Source organism: Oreochromis aureus, linkage group 19 (genome assembly GCF_013358895.1).
Source record: "Oreochromis aureus strain Israel breed Guangdong linkage group 19, ZZ_aureus, whole genome shotgun sequence".
Classification (NCBI taxonomy): domain Eukaryota; kingdom Metazoa; phylum Chordata; class Actinopteri; order Cichliformes; family Cichlidae; genus Oreochromis; species Oreochromis aureus.
Window position 1 is genome coordinate 803,205 of NC_052960.1, and position 22,632 is coordinate 825,836.

The window sequence follows — 22,632 nt, forward strand, 5'->3', positions numbered from 1 at the left end:
ACCTCTAACTCCAATTATGTCAAATTTCACTGTTAGATTACATTAAATTACTGCACCTGCTCTTTTTACCGCGTGTCTACTGTAAGATACAAGAAATACTGTCACTGATTTCCATATAAAACTGAGCGCGTTCATTTATTTGTTGATTTTATTGAAAACTGTAAATGCCGACGCGCTTAAATAAAAATACTGTTAACCTGCAGTACAGTCCTGCTACTAGATTTACCAGCATTGCAGTTTTTAAATACTAATTACTGGCAGACGTGGAGAAGCTGCTGTAACATTTCTAACAGTATAAACTACAGTATATAAGAACAGCACGCTAACATACAGAAACAGGGAAAAACCTCACAGGATGTAAATAATTAAGTAGAAATCGCTCATTTAGCAGAGCTGTGACGGTTATTTTAAAATGTTTGCGTGACTGAGACAAATCTGCAGGTTCAGCCTCCTCGACCAGGAATTCTGCAGCGATTAATCGTCTTCAGAGTTTACAGAAAAATCATGCATTAAATACACGTTTGATCGAGTAGCATTCCTGCAACAGCTGCACGCGTTGAGCAAAAGCATCGCAACAAAGCTGAGCTCGTGCCGTCGTTCCAGAACATCAAGAAGAAGAATGGAAGGTGTGACTGATTAATAAACAATGCAGACTGTCAGCTGTTGGTTTGCATTGTGCTATAAAGACTATATATGTATATAGATCACAGCAGTATGAACAGGAGTGGGTAACAAAGCAAATGTAGCTGCGGCAACTTTACAGTCATTTAACAGCAGAACGTCTCACGATGTGCCTCATTCTGGTCACGTTACGCTTTCAGCACAACAACTGTCAGTGCAAGCCAACGCAGCATGCAGCACACATATATTCTTATTAAAAATACAGCAACTGCAGCCTGTTTTTACCGTGTCAATATGAGAAACGCTGAAAATAATTCAAACCAAAATTAATCGGAAAAGAAAAAAAGATAATAAATGTAACAACAAATACAATAAATTAATATAATTTAAAATACAAATCACACAAGAAGCAAATATATCAGAAATACTGATTTATGTCAGTTTGGACTGATGTCTGGTTTAAATATTTATCTTGCATTAAATGGCATTAGAAGTTTTATTCTTCCTTTATCTTGATTGTGACAGCTCTGATCCTCTGTGTTAATGGGGGAGGAGGGGGGATTTACTCAGACATGATAGACATGTGCACTGCTCACGTGCACGTGCAGACGGCGAGGAGAAACCCTGAAGCACGCTGTCACGCTGTACTGTTTACTTTTAATCTCATTAATAATGAGAGAACATCATAATGACGTCATTAATAATCTGTGATTTTGGACGTTGGACAATCCCATCAAAACAACTTTCTTCATCAAAGAGCAGCAACGAGACAAAACTCCAGAGGAAAGCGGCCTCCGAGTCTCCGACCTATAAAAGCTCAGCTGTGCGTGGAGCTGATGCTGGCAGGCTCGGTGTGAACGCAGCAGCCGTAAAGCTGCGACCGATCCCCGACGAGCGTCGCTGACAAACACACTGAACCTCAGGAAAGAAACGGGCGATTAATGCGCCGCTTGCAAATGAATCTGATTGGAGATCGTGCCAGAGTCGCACCGGCGACGTGGAGCTCGTTTCAGTAATTATCAGCTTGGCGCTCGGCGTGCCAGCACACACTGAAACACAATCTGAGACTACAGCGAGCTGCAAACAAGGGCGACGCATGAACGGCTGCGCGTATACGTTGCTGTGTTGGGGCTCGTCTTTTCTTTCCCAACACCTGTTGTGAAATATGTATATGTGCGTTTCTGGATCCTTGTCAGAAAACTTGTTATGTTGATATCACACTGCGTGCCGCAGCGACATCAAGGTGACAGCTCGAGAAAAGGTGTGATGTTTTTATGCAAATGGCGCCTGAACGGAGCTGCAACCAGAAAAAGACTCCGGCGAGTTGCGCAGGTATGCAGCGAGCGTTGGAGGTTCTGAGGTGGATTTCTGCATGTGTGTGTGTGTGTGTGTGTGTGTGTGTGTGTGTGTGTGTGTGTGTGTGTGTGTGTGTGTGAGAGAGAGTGGGGGGAGGAGGAGGGCTGCACATGTGTGAGTGGGCTCAGGTGGATTGTGAACTCCACAGATGGACATTTGGAGCAGCTTTGCGCCCTGCAGCAAACACACACACACATTCACACTCCCACGCACGGCTGTAACATTAACCTCGTGTAACTGTAGCCGAGAGAAAGCCATAAAAAACCCTCCTCAGCACCTCGAATCACGTATCGACACGCTGATCCAATAATTCAGCTGTCCAAACACCAGGAAAGTCGAATCGGCCTCCAGATTCTAACGTTTCGTCTGTGTCCTGAAGATGCCTCTGCAGAGAGGTTTCCTTCAGCATTTTTAACTCTGCAAACGTGATGATCGGGAAATATTATACAGTCGAAATTAAACCTGCTCCACTGCCATCACCACAGAAATAGAAACCTGCTTCATTCGGCTCTATTTGACTTGTTTATTGTTGCTGATCACGAAGCTCATGAAATATACAGAAGGATATGATACATAAACGTAACTACGACACACGGAGGGAGCTAAGTTTAGACTTTAATTATAGTATGGTAGTTTCCCTTTTGCAGTGATGCTCTGAGATCTCGGATGCAGGGAAAGCAGCACAGAGATGATCCTGAAACTAACAGAGGATGGGACGGAGGGGCAGGGCTGGAGGTGGGCTGCACCACCTCAAACATCAGCTTATCCTGATTTGACGTGGTAGGTCATCGGTGGTGATGAGAGCTGGGCCTGCAGCTACGGCTTGGCTGGTTACAGCCAATGATCAGGGACCAGCAGGTCCTGTTGTTGTTTCTGCAGTGTGAGTTCCTCTTCCAGACCTGCAGCATATCAGGATATATGCAGAGTTGTACTATAACATCCTGAGGCGGCTGAGGGAGCTTCTTTTTACCCAGTGACTCCCTAATTAACCCGACACGCTTGTCTTTGGATAATGGGAGGAGCCTGTGCAGGAGAACATGCAAAAGTCAACATGAAAGACGTCGTGTGGCGAGGAGGTTTAACCCGGAGCAGCCAAACTATCAGCGTCTGAGAGCAGCGTCCTGCCAGGTGTTTCACTTCTACGTGTCGTATAGAAGCATTTACATTATTTATGCTTCGACAGTTACAATCCTGGAAACCTCCTCAGTCTGTCTGTCTGTCTGTCAATCAGGCCAGCCCAGGTGTGACGCTCACACCTGGGCTGGCCTGGCTGCAGCTCCTCTCTGCAGCATCGTTGTGCTGCCTTCTGATCTGGGGGTTGAATCTGTGTCCAGAAATAGCGCGATCCTAACGACGCAGTCACATGGCGTGATCTAAATGTGTCGAGGGGGTGAAAATAGCAGCTCGGTGCGACATGACTAAAACATTAAAGACTCGACCGAAGGAGAGGCCGTGTTCCTGTATCCCTGCGCCTCATTCACGGCTTTCTGTTTTCGACCTTTACACGGCGCCGTTTGTCGCTCCGGCTCCTCGTTTCGTGCCTTCTTTCACCTCTTTGTGCCACTGTGTGCTAAAAGTCTCTCCCCTCACAGGCTCGTCTTCCATCCCGGCTGGAGGTTGAAGGGATGAAGGGCTGGCGGAGGCGGGGGGTTGGTGTAGACGGAGGCTGTGTGGAGCTGCTCGCTCCCCGAGGAGCCTCTTCTGCCAGCCCAGTGCCACAGATCAGCAGTCAGCCAGCCAGCCGTGCACTGACCTCATCCCTCTCCCTCTCTCTCCTCTATTTCTGTCTCCTTCTATCTCGCTCTGCCTCTCTGCCAGAGGCACTCGCTGTCCCCGTGTCTCCTTCCTACGCCAACTGCCTGTCCTGCTACCAACGGTGCATGTCTGTCTGGCAACCTCTCCGCCCGCCTTTCTGTCTGTCTCTCTTCCAGCCGGTCTTTCTATTATTCCTCCAGTCCTCCTGTCTGCCTGCCTGTCCATCTGCCTGTCTGCCTGCCAGCCTCCTTCTCCAGCCAATACCTCCACAGCGGAAAGCGTCCAGGCTGTCAGCCGCTCTGCCAATCTGCCCGACTATCTGCCCGTCTATTCGTCATCTGTTTGTGTCTCTGTTTGTTTGCCCGCTCGTCTATCTGCCTGTTTACCTGTCTGCCTCTCCATCTGTCTGCTGTCTGTCTCGCTGCACGGCTGTCTGCGCCCAGGTAAAGAGGCAAACGAGAACCCTGCTGCCGCTCTGTAGCGGCCTGTGAAATAATTCAGCAAAAATCTGATCTAAAGCATAAAGAAGAGAAACAGAGGAAACAACAAATGACATGAAAACATCAGACTCGGGCACAAAAACTAAAGCATCTGCAGTCTGAAGGTGATGCAGAGCATCTGTCGGGCTGATGATCGGCTCAGTGTGGTTCTGATAATCCTCGAGCACTCCACCAAGCCCAGAAACCATCCACCCACCACCAGGTGAGACCTTCATCAGAGATGTCACTCCGGAGGAAATCTGAAGGACCGGATTTAATCAAATTCCCTTTGGAAGTCTCAGCTCTCCATCTTTCTGTCTGGATGCTGTGAATTCTGTTCATTGCTGGTTAAAACACATGAAATATTCTCATTGTTATAAAAATGTTTTCATCCACACAGGCTGCCATGACTTTGGCTGTGCAACCCACCCAGGTAGGTTAAACTGTGTGGACTCGCTGTTGCAGCGTTATGCTGCTCTCCCAGTGCTGCTGGGTACGAACGATGATGGAAACCAGTTCAACCAGAGTGAAGATCACCCTGTCCTCCTCTGTGGCAAACCAGAGGTCACGACCCTGATAAACAGTAGAAGAAGACTCGGTGATGGTGGTGGATGAGGACATTTTATTGTGAAAGGATAGTTTGATCCTCTAATCTAACTTCCTGCCACAGGTTACAGTGAATGTTTTTCTGCTGCTGTTGGATTAAAATGACTGAACTGTTGTTTCCTGGGCTCAGCGTGTCTGTTCACACTGATGTGAATCTAAATCTCACATTTCTTTTATTGTGCTCTATGTTTAGCAGGATGTTTACCACAGAAATAATAATAAACAAAGTATATGATTTTTTTTCACTGTTTAATAAAAAAATGCAAAAAGTTTGTTTTTATTTTGCTTTTATTATAGAACCTAAATTGCTTTGATTGGAGAGCACCAGCTGACACTGATGAACTCAGACTGGGTTGCAAAGCGGCTTGCAGGATTGATCATCCATCATTAGCTCTGTTTCATTCCAGCTCAGATTTATAATCTGTACTAGATTATATGAGAAAATTATTTTTAAATGGCGTCTTTATCTGAGAGACGCGTGTGAATAACTGTTTGGCTGTTCACCAGAGCGCCCTCTAGATGAAGCTCAGCCGGTTTGGGCACAGCGGGATTAAATATTAAGAGAGCGGGCTCTTTGTGCTCGGCTCAGTCTTTTCCTGCTTTAATCTCATATTCACAGACGACGAGCACCTTCCTGCTCCTGTTGTCGACTGTAAATCTCACTGAGTGATGCACCACAGTTTGTGAGGGTTTCTTTCTTGGCAGACGACGACTTTTCATTCACCGTCTTTCCAAACGAGACGCCCGGAGCGCTCCTCTGTCTTCAGACGCTTACTCATCAGGCCAACGTCCTGCTAATAGTCCTCCACGCTCTCATTCACAGCTCCGTGTTTTAAAAAAACAGAAAAGGCTGTCCTGTCTTTTCTCGCTATCCTTTCTGCGTCTCGCTCTCCCATGTCCTCTCCTAGTCTTGTCTCAACGGGAGAGCGAGAGAGCGTTTGACTGGCTCCTCTCGACCAAAGGCTGCGCCGTGCGCTCGCTCGGCAGTCAAGGACGAGGTAGAACAAAAGAAGAGGGGTGAGGGAGGCGAGCAGAGAAACAAGCCTGCTGTGGCGCAGGGCTCTTTGAAATCATTGGAAAATAATAAAGGTGTGCAATTCCCCGTCTGTGGCGCCGACGTTTGGCCCACACCTCTGTCCACAGGTGGGGAGGGCAGGGGAAGGAAACGCAAGTGTGCCCGTGCTTTACATCTCGCACAGCTCCACAGGAGGCTTCAAATGAGCACTGCATCTCCTCCTGCACAACCACAGCCACGTGCATTATGTTCATTCACTGCAGGGTCAACAAGATGCTTCACACATCCCATCCACCTCCAATTTTTCCTGCATGTAATCTTCTCTCTGTGTCGTTTCACGAGAGGTCGCGTCTACACTGCGTTCAGGCTGATTCCGCCGTACCGCATTCTCTTTGTCTCCACCCGTGCGCTACAAATAAAGTAAAAACAATAGAGTACGAGCAAGTGTTTCCTGTCTCGCTGTTCTCTCGCCGTTTGTGTTTACGCTCACTCCCACATGAAGCACATTTAAATGCCTCTGCAGCGAGATGGCTAATCCCTGTTGTGGATTGGCCCAGTTAGCGGTTCCCGGCTTTTGGAGGGGAACGCGGGGATGAGGCGGGAGGGTGCAGTGGGTAAACCCGGCCCATGTTTCTGCAGCACTGATAGATGTTATCTGTGTCAGCCTTTGTTTCTTCCTCCCTCTCCTCCTCCTGTTTCTCCCTCCACAGCCTGTCTCCTGCTCCTCTTATTATTATTATTTTTGCCTCGCTCCTCTCCTCCCTCCTCCTTCGATCCGGTGCCCAGATGCAGAGACGGCAGCTGTGTTGTGTTTTAAAGTGTGCCCGGTTGAAACCGCTGCGCCTGGCATCTGCTGTTGGCAGAAAATAATAATAACCAACCCCCACTGTAGGCATCCGTCTCTGTCTCTGCTCTCGCTGCCTTTTAATCCTCTGAAACGAGATGAAAGACAGCGGCCGTGCTTTTGGGGATGAAAGGGTTAACCTGCTGCAGAGCTCCTCTTCCAGCAAGCTCACTAATAACCACCAATTACTGAGCTGTACACGAGAAGAGAAAAAACAAAAAGGGCTCTCTATGTTAGTCAGGGCTTGTTAGCCTCTGGGCATGTGGCTAGCTAGCTAGCTAACTAGTCTCTCTCCTGGAGTAGCCTAAATGAGCTCCCTGCAGATTTCTAATTCCAATGTTTGTTAGACATGATGCATAGGAGCCTCCTGATCAAGCTAACAAGCTAAACGTGCCGGGTGGCAGTCTGGCTTCTCATAGCTGTCAACAAAGAGACTGACAACGTCGTCAGCTAGCTAGGGATCTCATTTAAGCCGGCTAATCAGACACAGCCGTGTTTCGCGCTAAGGTGGCGTCCTCCTGAGAGCAAAGCTTCGGAGACGAGGGGAGCGCGTCATCCGGCTCTGCCACCCAAACACGGGGGCCGAGGGAGAAGCAGGCGGGCGGGCTGCGTTAGCCGGCCAGGGCTGTAATTAGGTGCCCAGAGCTCAACGCCCACACGCCTCAAGTGAGACGCCATCTCTCCATCCCCTCCCTCCCTCAGCCTCTGCAAACAGGCTCCTGGGCGCCTGGAAGCTGCTGCACACACACACACACACACACACACACACCTATATATATTTTCCATGTGCAGCATATACATGTATCATCAAGCTACCAACAGGAGATGAGCTCGCCCACGCAGATTTATGCAAAAACACATAAAGACATGAAATCAGACAACGAGGGAACATATAAATACAAATACTCAGGCTAAGACTTTTTATAGAGATCATGAAGAGTTAGAGCTCAACAAGTCCCTCAAAACTACACCTGCGTACACCTAAAGCAGCCTGTCCTCGTCCCCGGGGCATCAGTTAGAGCCAAAGCCACCGACGTGGTTCGTTTACGCACGAGGCGTCCTCCGGCTCCGAGCGGCCGAGGACAGTGTTGAGGTTTACTGCAGTGAAGACCTCACCTCAGACCCGTTTCCACCTAAACCTGACCGATGTGGCAAAAGCACAATTTAAGAGTATCCAGTGGACGGCTGAAGAACTGCAGGTTTCGGTGTCATCGTAATGTTTCAGCTCTGAGGCTGTTATTGGTTTGAGCTTCTACGATTTTAACACAATGACTCAGACTCAGAGTTTGTACATATTCTGCGAACGGAAGACGATTTTCCCGTGAAAGCTTTTACCGTTTGTGTGATTCTGTCCAACAGAGTGCCACATTTGAAAGTCAGCTGCAGTGACAGTACAGTGATATACTGACTCATACACATCGCAAAGGTAAAAACTGCAGTTCAGCTGTATGTGAATCAGTAATCAGGCTCAGGTGAGCCTCTAAATGTGCTTTGCTGTTGTATCTTTAAGAACTGAACCAAATATATTCCAATTCGGCCGAGGACAAAAATAGAAGCCAAATCAGTCCGAGGCACAGTATGGAAAAAAAGAGAGCTAGCAATCTCCACTGCAGCCTGTCTCCTCATCTCCCCTGGTCCGTGAGAGCAGAACACACTGGTGCACTGGCTTTTGACCACGGCAATTTTAATCAGTCTTTTTCACACTTCATTGGGAATTCATCGCCGCCTTCCCCCTTCAAACATTGTTTGGGAGAGTTATCAGCGGCAGGCAGCATATCCGGTAATTATACATGCAAGGTAACGCTGGGAGCGGGCTGAATATTTCAGCCAAATGCATGTGCTGCTGAGAGGCACTGGAGGGTACAGCTGCTTCACAATGCTGGGTCTGCAGCAAGCGGCCGCCATTGAAGAACGGCGTCTGAGCGTCGCAACCAGAGAGCGGTCCTCAGCTGGGCTGAAAGTTTACCGCAACACAGTTTGCATCACAATGAGGCGGCGCGTCACGCGTGTTGTTCTTTAACGTAAATGATGAATTAAAGCAGATTGCGCCGCCGCAGAGCCGAGCAGCAGATGGAGAGTGTGAGAGCTTCGGCACGTTGCAGAGTCGCGGCACTACGAGAGACTAGATGGCGAAAAATTTTCGATGGTGATTGTTTACTGTGTGAGTAAGAGGCCAGCTGTTAATAAGCCCTAAACACACAGCCAGAGAAACACACACACACAGAAACCACCAGTCAGACACTAGAGGGTCCTCTGGGGAACATAGCAGCAGAGGCACAACAGTGACTCATCCAAACGGTCACGGCACACACACACACACACACACATCCTCGTGGCGGCCGGGCTGTCAGATAGCATCAGCAGCCAGCCTATGGAGCGCTGCTGACAGGTGTGGCCCGCCAGTCACGCACGCACACACGAGCCAGCCTCGTCCTCCAACCCCTCGCCTGACAGGGAACCTCATGCGATAATGTACCCCATTCTGTGACAAAGGGAGCGCGTGTGCCCTGTCGTGTGTGTGTTCGTGGCTTTATCTGCGTGCATACAGTAGGCTGAAGCACGCCAAGGCCAATCGGTGCAGCGCTAACGCGCCGCCATGCTACTGCAGCTGAATCGAGAGCGGAGAGGCATGGAGACGGCTCGGATCGATAGAGTAACACACAGCCTGGCTAATTCTCTGTATCGTGTGTGGGCTGCACAGCGCGTATAGAGCCGTGTGTTTTTCACAGTGGGGATGGGCTTTCTGACAATGATCTCTCTCTACATGCGTGTACCGACGGTGTGAAGCACGTCCGTGCAGGAGGGAACAGATCAGCCCGAGTGCGTTTGCAGCTAAATGTGTCACGGCTACATACAAATGGAGCATTATTAGGATGAAGGCTCCACGTTTGGAGCTCGAGCCAGAGCCACGACCTGTTTCCTGACAGAGCAGCTTGGAGCCTCGAACACCGAGGAACTAAAAACTGACTGAAAATAGAATTAAGCAGAAACATGATGCAAACATAATAATAATAATGATAATAATATTAATAATGATCCCTCAGGAGACTAAAACCTCCCTCTCCCAGGTACATTTGACTCATGCTACCGGCACCACCTCCACCTCCCAAAACAGACTCTGTGGCTTTTTGTCAAAGGCTGTAAGGTGTCATTTTAGCCTCACTGCTGCTGCTATCCTCAGCGCGTGCAGCCACAAGTGACTGTATGAGAGCATCACGCAGATGCACATACCTGCTAACTAGTGCTCAGAAACATCCACATCAAATCAGCAGCGATATTATTGGTCAGTAATTACATTCAAATGTACTTAAAATGCTCTGAAACAGCACAAACACGTCCAGAGGTCCAGCTAGCAGCTACAGCCGCCTGTGTCATCATCCGCCTGTCGGTCACAGAGGCCACGCCCCTAACAATACAAACTTAAACAGCTGTTATGAAGGTGGAAAACCAGTTTTTGCATCAGGCTGCAAACACGTTTATTTTAACTGGAGCACCTGCTGGACGTCAGAGGAACTGCAGCTTCATTTTTCAGCTCCGAAGGTTGATGCTAACTTTTTCTCCTGTTTCCAAAGTGAAGAATAAATCCTCCGCAGCGTCGCCGCAGTTACACTTTTATAGGTAACGTGAGTGTTAAAGATGTGGAGGTGAGATGGTGCATTATGCAGAAAGTCTGCCGCAGGTACGAAGCTCCCTCGCACAGCCTTCAGCACACAACGCAGACACCTGCGTGCAGTCCTACCTGTATCACTGCTCATTGCTCACTCCTAATTAGAGGCCATATGTTTGCAGCGTGAAACAATCTTATTCTTACTCCAGGAGTACGCGAACGCACTCAGAAGCACGCGCGCCGCATTCAAAAACACGGCAACAGATGGACCGCAAAACACACGCAAACAATAGCCACCCACACCCGGGCACATTAACGCACGTCAGTCACTGCACACACACACACACACACACACACGTATACAGCCCACTCTGTTGCCTCTGAGCGGTCTAGGCAGATCAAATAATCATGCTTTCCATCTGTTTCCATTTCTCTACATTAGCTTTGTGAAGGCGCCCTACAGACCCTGTTAAGAAGCGCCGCTGCCATGGGTAAAATAATGATTCCTCTCTCAGCCCCCCCACTCCTCATTATCTCCATCCAAAGCCGATTCAATGACAGCGAGGAGATACGGCCCTGCTGCATGTTATACTGCTCCGTAATGCCGCCGTGCTGTGATATTACACCGGGTTTGTGGCGCAGAGGGCTTTTAATAGCATCTGAATGGTTATTTTGATGGGACATAGCGCGGGTCACAGAATCAGCTGTGCCTGAAATATGTCCTCCTGATGCCTTTTAGCACGGCGTCACATATCCTGGACTGAACCTGCACCGTGTCTCTAAATAATGTGATGGGCCGAATCGGGCCTACAGTCAGGACATAAAGCACAAACACTGGGATGAATAAGTGAAAATGATAATATCACCATCGTCCTCATGCACTGAGGTGGGAAGCTGAGATGCAGCCTGTGAGAGAGTGTGCCATCTCGCCACTGAGCCCAGGAAGGAGGGAGGGTGGGGGGATGTTTGGTCTCTGTTATGCAAGATGGAAATGAGTTTGCCACGCTTTGCTGTAGCCAAGCTATTTTGGAACGGCTCACATCGGAAAACGCTGGGCCGAGCAGGAAAATTAGGTCACTTACAGGAGCGGGGCAGCGGCTTCTTGTGCGGCGGTGGCGAGGGGTTAAGACTAAAGGAGCGATGCGCGTAGCGGTATTTATCCAGGGCGGGCGGACGCAGGAGCTTAACAGAGGCAAAGCGAACGGGAGCGTTTTAGCCGAGACCCGGCGACGACCCGAACGCGCCGCGGCTTCACGTTCCTCCTGCGTTTTGTAGCAGATCACACTACACGCCGTGACTCCTGTCTGTATGCAGAGGCCGGCGCCGGCACACACGCTCTGATTTATTATGCATGGGACTGTGGGGCGCACTCGGTGAGGGAGAATGAGAAACGATGGCATCCCCCTTGTTAGCAGTAAATATGTGATCCATCCCCCTCGTTAACCACTGAACTGAGATGAAGAAATGAAGGCAAAATTCCCCCCCACCCCCATCACACCCCTTCAGAGTTATATTTGAACTAATCATCCGGCAGGACGGAGAAAATCCTGTTACAGAGACCGATAACAATGAGCAGAGATGCAGTGCAGCCAGAGGAGAGACGGGGAGAGGGAGAGATAAAGGGAATGACAGGAGGAGCAGAGGAAGGACATGAGGAGGAACTCTGTGTGTGTGTGTGTGTGTGTGTGTGTGTGTCAGGAGGAAGGCCCAGCGGTGCCTCGTCAGCGGTTTCAGGGGGTTGTGTCTGGGGAGGCCTGCAGGTGGCAGGTGGATATGCCCTAGTTTAGTTTGAGGAGCGGCGCCTCGTCTGCTAACACACTGATTCACACCTACACTCACAGCCTGTATATAAAAGATGGCAGACACTACAGCAAACCCTTTGACCACCTGATTTTGGCACCGAGGCGTGTCGTGTCTGTGGAGCCAGAAGTGAGCGGGGTCATAACGCCGTGCCCACAGACGCCATCGACTCCAACTGAAGACATTGTTCACCACTGAAAATTTCCTGTAATATTTCTCGCACGGCCTCGTAGTGAGCGTGTGTCACAGACACTTTGTTTTATGGGGACATTCAGAGTTTGACTCGGCTTGTAGTTTGAAAGACAGACGCTTTGTGGACAGACGCAGGTACCTGCTAATTAGTGCTTAATAACATCCAATTAAAATCCTCAAATTTCACTCAGCAAACTGGAGCTCCGCCTTCTTGGGCGGTCTGTTAGTACAGTGACTTCACAGCAGCCATGCTATTGGTCAGATGATCATTAAAAATGCTCCAACAGCACAAACACGGCCCAGAGGTCGCGCTCAGGTGAAGTGAGCAGACGGCTAGCAGCTACAGCCGCCTGTGTCGGCACCTGTCAAAGAGGCCACGCCCCTAATAACGTACACTTTAAGCCTTAATTCAGTGTAAACAGCTGCTATGAAAGGGGAAATGATATATAGAGACCAAAACATTTTCTGTATCAGGCTGTTAACACGGCGACTGACGCCCTGCTGGACATTAGAGGAACTGCAGGTTTGCGTTGAGGCACGTGCAATAAGAACAAACAGCTGAGGGGCTTATTCTGATCTTTTCTTTTATTCCCCTGAAACAGTGAGATTAAATATGAACATATGTGAGTTTAGTTACAGCAGCAGAGGCAGACTAACTGTTCGTACCCCGATGACTCGGTGCTGAGATTGCTCCGTGTTTCTGTGCGATTGATATATTGATAACCGAGCCTCTGTGACAACACGTCACAAAAACCAGCAACAAAAACACAATTTCAGGACTCCAAACGAGGCGATTGGTTCAGCTGAAAGGCGCACGACACAAACCCAGATTAGCCCGACGAGCTCGGAGCTCTGTTTGTTTGCCTGACACAATCCCGTCTGCGTCGGAGTTTGACTTTCGGAGCGAGGCGTGAGCGCTAAGTGGTCACAACTGAAGCCAAATCATTGTTTCCCCAAACAAAAGCTGCATGTTCACGAAACACAGCTATTGATCTGCGCCGTGTTCCCCGGACTCCGCCGCACCGTCAATATTTATGCACCCGTGTCTGCTTATGTTCCAACTGTTGCATATTTGCATGTGTGTGTGTGCACGCGTGCCCCTCCCCCACCGCCGGTCTGCACATTCGGTCCTCATGCGAGCGCTTATGTGCGTCAGACGGGCCGTCAGTCCTAAAGAGGGCCGCGCCGCTGTCACGCCATGACACCTCTCATTTGCTGCTGTCCTGTGAAGCGCAGCTGTAGGCAGAGGTCAGGCCACCCTCGCAGAGACGCGCCACTCAGAGCACATCATGTCCGCCCGCCGCCGCGCTGCAGCACCAGGGAGTCAGCACGCACGAATCAATCACAAATACATTTGCATGCACACACACACACACACACACACGCTAAACATTTATCTGAGCAACAAAATAGCATCATTCTTCCTTCATGCTTCCTTCTCTCCTTCCTATTTCATGCATCCATTCTACCTTCCTCCTTCCTGCATATTTAATTCCTTCCTTCCCTTAATGCATACTTTTTCCTTCCTTTCCTTCTTCCTTTCTGTATATTTCATGTACACACTTACTTTCTCCTGTATGCCTCCTTGCTTCCTTTCTGTATACTTTTTGTCTTGTTTGCCTCCTTCCTTTGTTGCTTCGTTACCTTTTTCATTAATACGTTCTTTGTCCTTCCTTCATTGCTTCCTTTCTTAGCTTCCTGCATAACCTTTGTGTACATCTCATTTCCTTTTCCTTCTTCCTCACATCATTAGTTCCTTCCTTCCTTCTTTCTGTCCTTCCTGTCATCTTGTATGTCTTTTGCTGTCCATCCTTCTATTCTTCCTAACATTATACATACATGCTTCCTTTCTCCTGTATCCTTATTAATACCTTCCTTTGTTGCAGACTTTTATTCTTCCTTCCTGCAAGCTTCTCTTCTTTCTTTGATTGTTTATTTCTTTGCTCTGTGATTATTTCCTTTCTTCCAGGATCTCCTTCACTTCCTGTATATTTCCTTTCTTCTTCTATACTTCCTGCCTTGCTTCCCTCCTTCTATAATTCCTTCCTACCTGAAAGCTTCCTTCCTTATGTCCTTTTATATTTCCTTCTTTCCTCCCTGTATCCATCCTTCCTTTGCTGTATCCTTCCATTTCCCTCGTCTGTTTACTTCTTTACTTTCTTTTGCATGCTTCCTTCCCAGTTTCTCTATACTTCCTTCCTTTTTGTATACATCCTTCATTCCTTAATGTATCCTTTCTTCATTTTTTTCCTGATACTTGTCTCTTTACTTCCTTCCTTCCTTAATCAGTCACAGATGTATTTCCTTTCCTTCACCTGCCTCCTAAACCTCCACAGATCACTTATCCTCAGTTAAGGGAACATCGTGCCTCAAATGTAGAAAACAAAGTGAGGATGATGAAGGCGGGCTGTGACCTGGATGCTGATTGGTTATTGGTCCGTAGTCGCACACGTCCTGATTTACATTTACACTTGAAAAAAGAGGAAGCAGGAGCACGGCGGCGTGTGAACCCGAATTATTCCCGCAAAGCTACTCTGAGTAATCAGCTCCTCTCCCGACACCTCCTGCCTCCCCTCCTCCTCGCTCCTGCAGGCCGTCCATTCGTCTCGACCGGTGTCACATGCCGTCATCAATTACCCATTAGACAGTGTAATATTCACCCAATATTGCCCGTGTGTGACTGGGAGATTTTAGAGTGATCAAAACCGACAAATCTGATTTACAGCGCTCGCATAAATAAGGAGCGCGTGCCCTCCCTGATTGCCCTGCTGAATAATGGATGCCTGTTTGGTAATCATTTTCCAATATCTCGCCACGTTCCCATGGACTGCCCTGACACTTCCTTTTTTAGCTTCTCCTCCTTCCTTTCTTCCTTTTTTCATTTCCTGCCTCCTTTTACTTCTGTATGTTCTTTCTATGTACATCCTTCCTTCGCTCCTTTTCATATGCTCCCTTTCTTTTCCCCTTCCTTCATGCGCACTGCCTTCTTTATTTCCTTCCTTTTTGTATATTTTTCTCTATGCATCCTTACTTCCTTTGTTCCTTCCTTCCTGTATTCTTCATTCATTTCTTTTGTTTGTATACTTTAATCCTTCCTCTGTATATCCTTTTTCCTTAATGCCCTTCAGTATCCGTACTTCCTTTCTTCCCTAGCTATGTATTTCCTTCCTTTGTTATTGTATCATACGTCCTTCCCTTCATTCTTTATTTATGTATGCTTTCTTCTTTCCTTTCCTTAAGCCTAACTCTTCTTTTTGTATATGTTCTTCCTTCATATTTCCTATTTCCTTGTTTCCTTCCTATATGTCTCCTTCCTGTGTGACGTCCTGACTTCCCTGCCTTCATGTACACTTCCTTCCTTCCTTTCTGGTTTGTGTGCTTTTGGTCTCCTTCCTTCCTTGGTTCCTTCCACCCTCCCCCTGACATGCGGCCTCCCTCGCAGCAGTGATGTAACCGCTCTGACCCGAAGACTCTGGCGTCTTGCTTGACTTTTCGGTAATGACGCTCTGGCAGCAGCGTCATTAGCGAGGGGGCGGGTGTTGCTGTGATTGAAACATTTCCTTTAATGATTCATCGTTTCATTGTTTAGAGAGAAACTAAATGTCAACAGGTGCCAGCGTGGCCGCTGATTCGACTGTAAAAGATCTGCAAACTAAGCTGAAGCTGAAATAAATGCAACTTCACGGGGAAATGCGTTTCCACGGCGAGGCGGGTAAAACGGGCAGATAGACACACAAACCGAGTGGCATCAACTTTGAACTGCAGCCGCGCACACAGAGATTCAATTACTCCCGCCCCCTCCGTCCCGTCCTATCGCTGACACTAAACGTGGTGCTAAAGCTAATTGTAATTGCATGACAAAGACTCCAGCAGTCTGGAGGTCAGCGCTTTGATGATATCATAGCGGCGCTCTAAACAGCTGCTCCTCACCTCTTTGTAATATTCTTCAAGGCACCGTCGTGGCTCTAATGGGAAAAGGCCAAAGCAGGTTATGAAAATCCTTATTTACAGCTCGCTGCCGGGCTGTGTGAAGTAGGTCACAGCGGCTCCCGAAATGGAACCAGCTCGGCTCACACCGTTTAATACTTTCCTTTTGAATGCTCGCCGCCGCACAACGGCACAAACACGGTGTTTGTGCTCGGTAAGAGCGTCCTGACCCGCCGTTAGCGTGTCTGCTGCCAGTGGGAAAGTCCGGTTCTGACCCGCCAGAGCAACACAAACACTGGAAGTGATTCCAGCTGTTCACCATGCCGGCACCGAGCACTGCAAGGCTCACGTTATTATAACTAATACGTAAGAAATGCACGTTTAACACAAGCAGCACGTCCTCTGATGTGTGAACACGGAAACAAGCAGTTGTAGCCGTGACGCCGCCGCCGTGGCCTGCAGATCAGGCAGGTTAACGCAGCGCACTCGCAGCCTCGTCAGGCACGCCGTCGCACGCTCGCACATCTCTTACAGCACGTCAGACGGTCGTGGATAGGTGTGGGGCCAGCGTCGTCCCCCGAAGTGATGGATGCCCGTGGCAGGCTGTTATGCCACAAGGTGAAAATGTCCATTAATCAGCCGTACTTCCTTCACTGCCTCGGCTTTCCCATTACCAGCGCACTCCAAGCAGCCTGATTGGTTTTTAATTGGCCTGCCCGCCAGGAGATAGATCGCGTTTTCCCCGAGGAAAGGCACGAAGGTGTGTGTGTGTGTGTGTCTCTGGAGGGATACCCACACTGAAACTCCCTGTACTCTGTTTTCTGTGGACCTTTTTCACACGGGGGGATGGACGACCACATCCAGGTGGTAACCGCCACATGTAATACGATTTTTTACCAACTAACAAGCGGTTTAACCTTTCGCTGTCGGACTTCAGTCCTGACACGACTGCTAACAGTTACACGACTGCTTCTACCTGATATTCTAATTACACATCCAAAACCTCCCATTTCCTCAACGACTTCCTCCGTTATCAAAACATGTCTGCCTTCTTCCTGTTTCCTGCACGCCTCCTTACTTTCCGTCTGTATACTTCCTTCTTTTCTATTTACATTTGTCCTTATTTCCTGCTGTCCTACCTTACTTCCTATAAGCTTTCTTCTGTCTTGTATAGTTCTCCTTCCCATTTCCTTCCTGTATGCCAATCCTCCTTCCTTTCTACAGCATTCTTCCTTCTTTCCTTCCTCTTTTTCCTCCCTCATATATCATTGTTCCCTGCGTGCTTCCTTTCTTTGCTTCCCTCCTTCTTTCCTCATTTTCTGTGTCAGTTCCTTCTTTTCAGTTCACTCCATTACCGTCTTCTGTAACCTTCCTGTGTACTTCCTCTTTCCCTCGGTGTTCTTCCTGTTTAGTTTTCTGTATGTCTCCTTGTTTCATTCATTCTTTCCTGTATAACTGTAGATTTTTGGGATATGCACAAAAACACTAAGATTTGCATGTAAACGATGGAGCAGAGGAGGGAATGAGATGATTCCAGGTCTTGGAGCGGTGACTTTGTGATCATAATAACCTTTGATATGAATTGTTGTTGGCTCGTGTCACTCGTCCCGTCACCAGCCTGGAAACGCTGCTGATGTTTTACAGTATCTGCTGCAACTCGTGAATAAGTTGCAGCGGCATAATTAATCAGCCGCCACAGGAGCGCGTGTGCGAAGGACGCAGGAGCGGCCACATCCTACACCGAGTAGATGTCGGCATCGACGACGTGTCGGCTCGAATCGATCCATCTCCCCTCTGCCCGAGCCCGTCACGGAGACTGATTGGAAGACCGCATTGATTCCCACAAAGACATGCACCGCCAGCTCGGGATGATCCGAACGAGACTCGAAAAAGACCAAAAATCCACATCGTGATGAAATGTTTGAGCCGAGATCGGCCGCTGCCTAATCAGCGATTCATCCCGGGGAACGAGAGCCCCGGCGGCGCAGACCAGGGTCACCTGATTTGTACACACACTCTTTCATCTTGCAAACTCATACACATGCACGGTCGACATCATTTCCACTCCCAGATTTTGCCGAGTGTGGACGCAGGCGTTCCATAATTTAATCGTTTGCACATAAAAATCTCAATTATGAAGAAACAAACACATGAACTCTGCAGAACGTGAGAGAAGAACAAAGGATGCCGATACGCAGCTACTACAGCACCTCAAACACCTGTAACAACAATACTAATGATGATGATGATGATGATGAGAGCACTCCCGATCAGCTTCAGGATGAACTAAATGATAAACTGACATTTGAATAAGAAATAAATCAGCTGTTTAGTTTTTCATGGTAAGCTGAATTTAAAAAAACAGATTTTTTTGCTGTAAACTTTATAAACAGGAGTGTGTGTGGGAGTCCACAGGTCCACAGTGAGTGGAACACTGACCGCTGCGCCGTCACAGCAGGGATTACTTTCTTCTACAGGAATCATTCTGTCATCTTCAGCTTGTGTTGCATAATCACGTTCATGTTAAAGGAACAGATGTGCTGCAGACGTGCGACGTGAAACTGCGTCTCCCAGAAATGATTCACAGACGAGAATCACCGAGAATACTTCAGTTTTTCCAAACTTCGCCTCGGGGAACTCAATTTTTTTCATTTTTAACCTCGGACGCCGTTTTCTGCTCTCGCTCACATCAGCAGCAGCTCGTGCTGCAGCCGTCAGCTGACCCTCGCCGCTGATCCATCTCTGCCTTTAAATACACTTTACATCGTTTTATAATATGAAACAATAAAAGCATCAAACACACAGAAACGCTGCCACATGATGAGTCGTTCACCAAACTTTCACTTTGCTTATTCTGTGACTTTGTTTCAGCGTAGAAAAAAGACGAGATGATAACAGAGAGATGATCTGTGTCGTTTACGTGTCACTATTTCATTTCTGCTTCCTGTATGAGAAAACCTTTATTTATCTCAGTAGGACACACCTGCAGAAACCTGCGCGTCACAGATGAACTGACAAATTAAAAAACACTCGAGGTTAAACTTCAACCCCAGAGCGCGTTTCACTTGAATCCATCGATCACGCCGTCAGTGATTGGGTTTTAACCCTCCCTTTAACGAGCGGCTCTGATCGCGGGTTTACTGTCCAACACGCAGAATCGTTACAGCTCCACAGGGGGCGCTCTGACATCGTCGTCAGTGAGCAGCAGTGAATACGAAGGGTTTTTCACTACAATAGAAACCTGCAAAATGTCTGCAAATAGAATCTTTTCTGTCTCGAGCTCTCCTGTCATAAACGTCCACAGAGCGAGCTCGAGAGCGCCCCCTGTGGAACAGGAAGTGAGCAGAGCTCTGATTGTACTGGAGGTCTTGTGGCTTTACGTCCCGCCTCACTCCCCTCGAGAGAGGCGCCGCCTCCTAGTGGTGAGTGGTGGTATAACATGCTGAAACCAAAGTGGTTTTAATTTTTTTTTTAGTATTTTCCAAACGCCTAACAATCGAACACTCGTGCACGTCCTACACTCGTGTCTTTAAATGCACGTCAGCATGCGACCACACGGACACTCCAGCCTCGGTGCACAGTCATGCTCTGTGTTACCGCACGCCGCAGTCCTGCTAAGCCTGCGTGTTCGTGTGGGATCCAGCCATTCAACATGGAGGCTAATATTAGCACGCAGCTGCCCCCACACCCCCGGCCCCCACCCTGGCGGCTGCATGAAGGGGATCCCCGGGAGGCTTTTTCCTGCTCGTTCATTAGGCTGCCGAGCAGTAAAGACCCCCACCCGGCTCTTCGTCGATGCCGTGACTCGTTACACTGAGTCCACGTTCAGCATCAACACCTGACTTCCTCTCTGACGAGCCTCCCTGGGTTCTTTCACTTTCACACCACACAGAGGAGATGGGAGGGGGGAGGAGGGGGGTTCCCGCAGTGTTGGTCTCAGTCAGACCAGGTAGCGTGCTTTCCCTCTATAATTTAATCACATTCAGCTGTCTCGCTGTCCTCGGCTCGCTCAGCAAAGCACATCAGCCACGCGCTCTCGCTCTAACAAACACGCCGTCTCCTTCCTGCCGCCGTTTCAGGAACATCCCAGAGAACACGGCTTCGCCTCAGCTCGCCGAGCGGCTCAGAGACGCACTTCTTACTGTAACTGTAGGAGCTTCAGTGAGAGCAGTTTCACAGGTTTGAGATGACTTCACACTAAAGTCAGGACTGACAGACTGCGCAGGGCTTTTTAGGGGATTTATTACGTTTTTGTTCCATTTTGTGCAGAAAACAAAGAAAGAAATCTTCACTCAACTCATTTAGAGTCTCTCAGGTTGGCATCACTTTATCTCTGAATCACAGATTTACTCAACTAAACCTCAGATTTGAGGAGGAACACAAAGGATAAACCTGCTAAACTACTGACACCGGCCGATAAATGAATTTATCCCAGCCTGCACACACTTTAACTTTGAAAACACAGATGTTTCAGACAACGCAGGCTCAGTCTGGACTCCTCTCCAGATGTGTCCGAGCGACGCTCACAAACACTCACTGTGAAAGCAGCAGAGCTTTGTTTGTCATGACAGAATGAAACGTGTTGCAGTGCATCTGTGTGAGTGCATGCACACACACACACACACACACACAACATCTGCATCAGGAGGAAGAGCCGACCGAAGGGACAGCATGTGACTGTGCTTGAAGTTTGAGCTGAACTTCAGATTGGCTCGCTCAGCCTCATCCATGAAGACATCAGAGTGACAGCACATGTGCGTGCAAATCAAAGCACTCGAGGAACAGAAACATGGAGGGAATCTTGCAATAATCCAGCATTCAGAAGCATAAAGATGAGACATGTTTCCAGCAAACACAGCACGAGTGTGCAGAGCAGCATTCAGCACCAAACTTCCACAACAAACTTGTGAAGCATGCAAGTTTCTTCACGATACCTGACGCAACAACAGCCCGCCCGACTGCAGCAACATGACAGAAACAAAGCCCGACGATACGACACCGGAGCGACCGCGAGGTTCCGAAGCAGCCGAAACGCTCGCTGTGCCGGGCAGCCGATCAACATCACACCGCCACGTCTACGGGCACGGCAGAAGCACGAGAAGCCGTTAACGGGCAGAAGTTACCTTCCAGCTGCAGTCTTCTCAGTAAACTTTTCCTCCCGCTCTCCCGGTTTCAGCCTCTCCTTTATTTCTCTCACTGCAAAGTTGCGCTCTCCTCCTGCATGCAAATCATTTTTAGGACTTGAGAGATGTGACCGGCAATGAGGGAAGGAGGTGGAGAGAGCGCGGAGAGCGAGAAAGGATGACAGAGGGGTGGAGGAGTGGAGATAATGGTTGGAAGGCAGACGACCAATGGGGCCCAGAGCCTGATGGAAAAAAAGGAATCAGGACACACCAATGAGGAGAGAGAGAGAGAGAGAGAGAGAGAGAGAGAGAGAGAAGCAGGTATGGCGAGAGCGCGGTCGGGAGGAGACGGCGTAACGCAGACCGAGAGAGACACTGAGGGAGAGAGAGAGCGAGCAGAGCAATAAGAGAGAGAGAGGGAGGGCGGGAGAGGGAGAGGAGGTGGAGAGAGGCGAGGATCCCAGGCGAGATGGAGAGAAACGCTCAAAAAAACCACGGAAGGAAGAGGCTGACTTACCCGGGCGCTGCTAGTGGTATCCTTCACACGCCGCCTCGCAGACTCCTCACACACACACACACACACACACACACACACACACACACACACACACACACACACAGAGGTGGCGATAGAGGTGCACGCTGCTCCGCCGTCGCTGAGACCAACCAACAGAAAAACAACAAAGGAGAGAGAGGACTGCCTGAGCCGGCTGGTGTACCCTGAAGGAGTGTGCGTGTGTGTGTGTGTGTGTGTGTGCGTGCGTGCCTGCGTGCGTGCGTGTGTGTGTGTGTGTGTGTGTGTGTGTGCGTGCGTGTGTGTGAGGAAGCTCGGAGGAGATGCAGGGACCACTGAAGGAAGCTGAAAGCTCGTCTCTCTGCATGTATGTCCTCCAACACTCTCTCTACCCCCCCACATACATTTATTCAGGGCTGCAGACGGTCTGCTCCCAGAGCGAGTGCTTCCCACGGGCCCTGCACGGGCACACATGGAGGGAGGGGGAGGGGGAGGAGGAGGAGGAGAGGGGGAGCACAGATACACATTTGTGCCCTAAAAACGCTGGAATGAGCTCCACTCGTGGTTCACTGCTCGTCTGACTGGAGACAAACAGGAAGCAAACTTACAGGAAGTCTCTGCCTCATCGCTGGCTTGCCGTTAATTAATCCTCCTCTTCCTCCTCCTCCTCCTCCTCCTCCACCCATGGCAGGCTCCGAGGCTGGCTGAGCAGCAGAATTAAGAGAGGAGAAGAAGATGAATGAGCGTGGAAGCGGGCGAGCTGCAGCCGTGTGGAGTGCACAATAACCAGGGT

The 22,632-nt window shown here is 49.0% G+C and overlaps 1 protein-coding gene across 1 annotated transcript in view; it reads right to left on the minus strand.

Annotated features, from left to right (window-relative positions):
• The window catches only part of LOC120434946 (myelin transcription factor 1-like protein), a 68,982-nt gene extending 46,922 nt beyond the window's left edge, over nucleotides 1-22,060 (minus strand). Inside the window, exons 1-2 of the mRNA XM_039603620.1 lie at nucleotides 21,843-22,060; nucleotides 21,326-21,567 (exon numbers count right to left, since the gene is read on the minus strand). The gene's annotated coding sequence lies outside the window, so the exon portion shown is untranslated. The remainder of the gene's footprint in view (nucleotides 1-21,325; nucleotides 21,568-21,842) is intronic.
• Nucleotides 22,061-22,632: the final 572 nt, after the last annotated feature.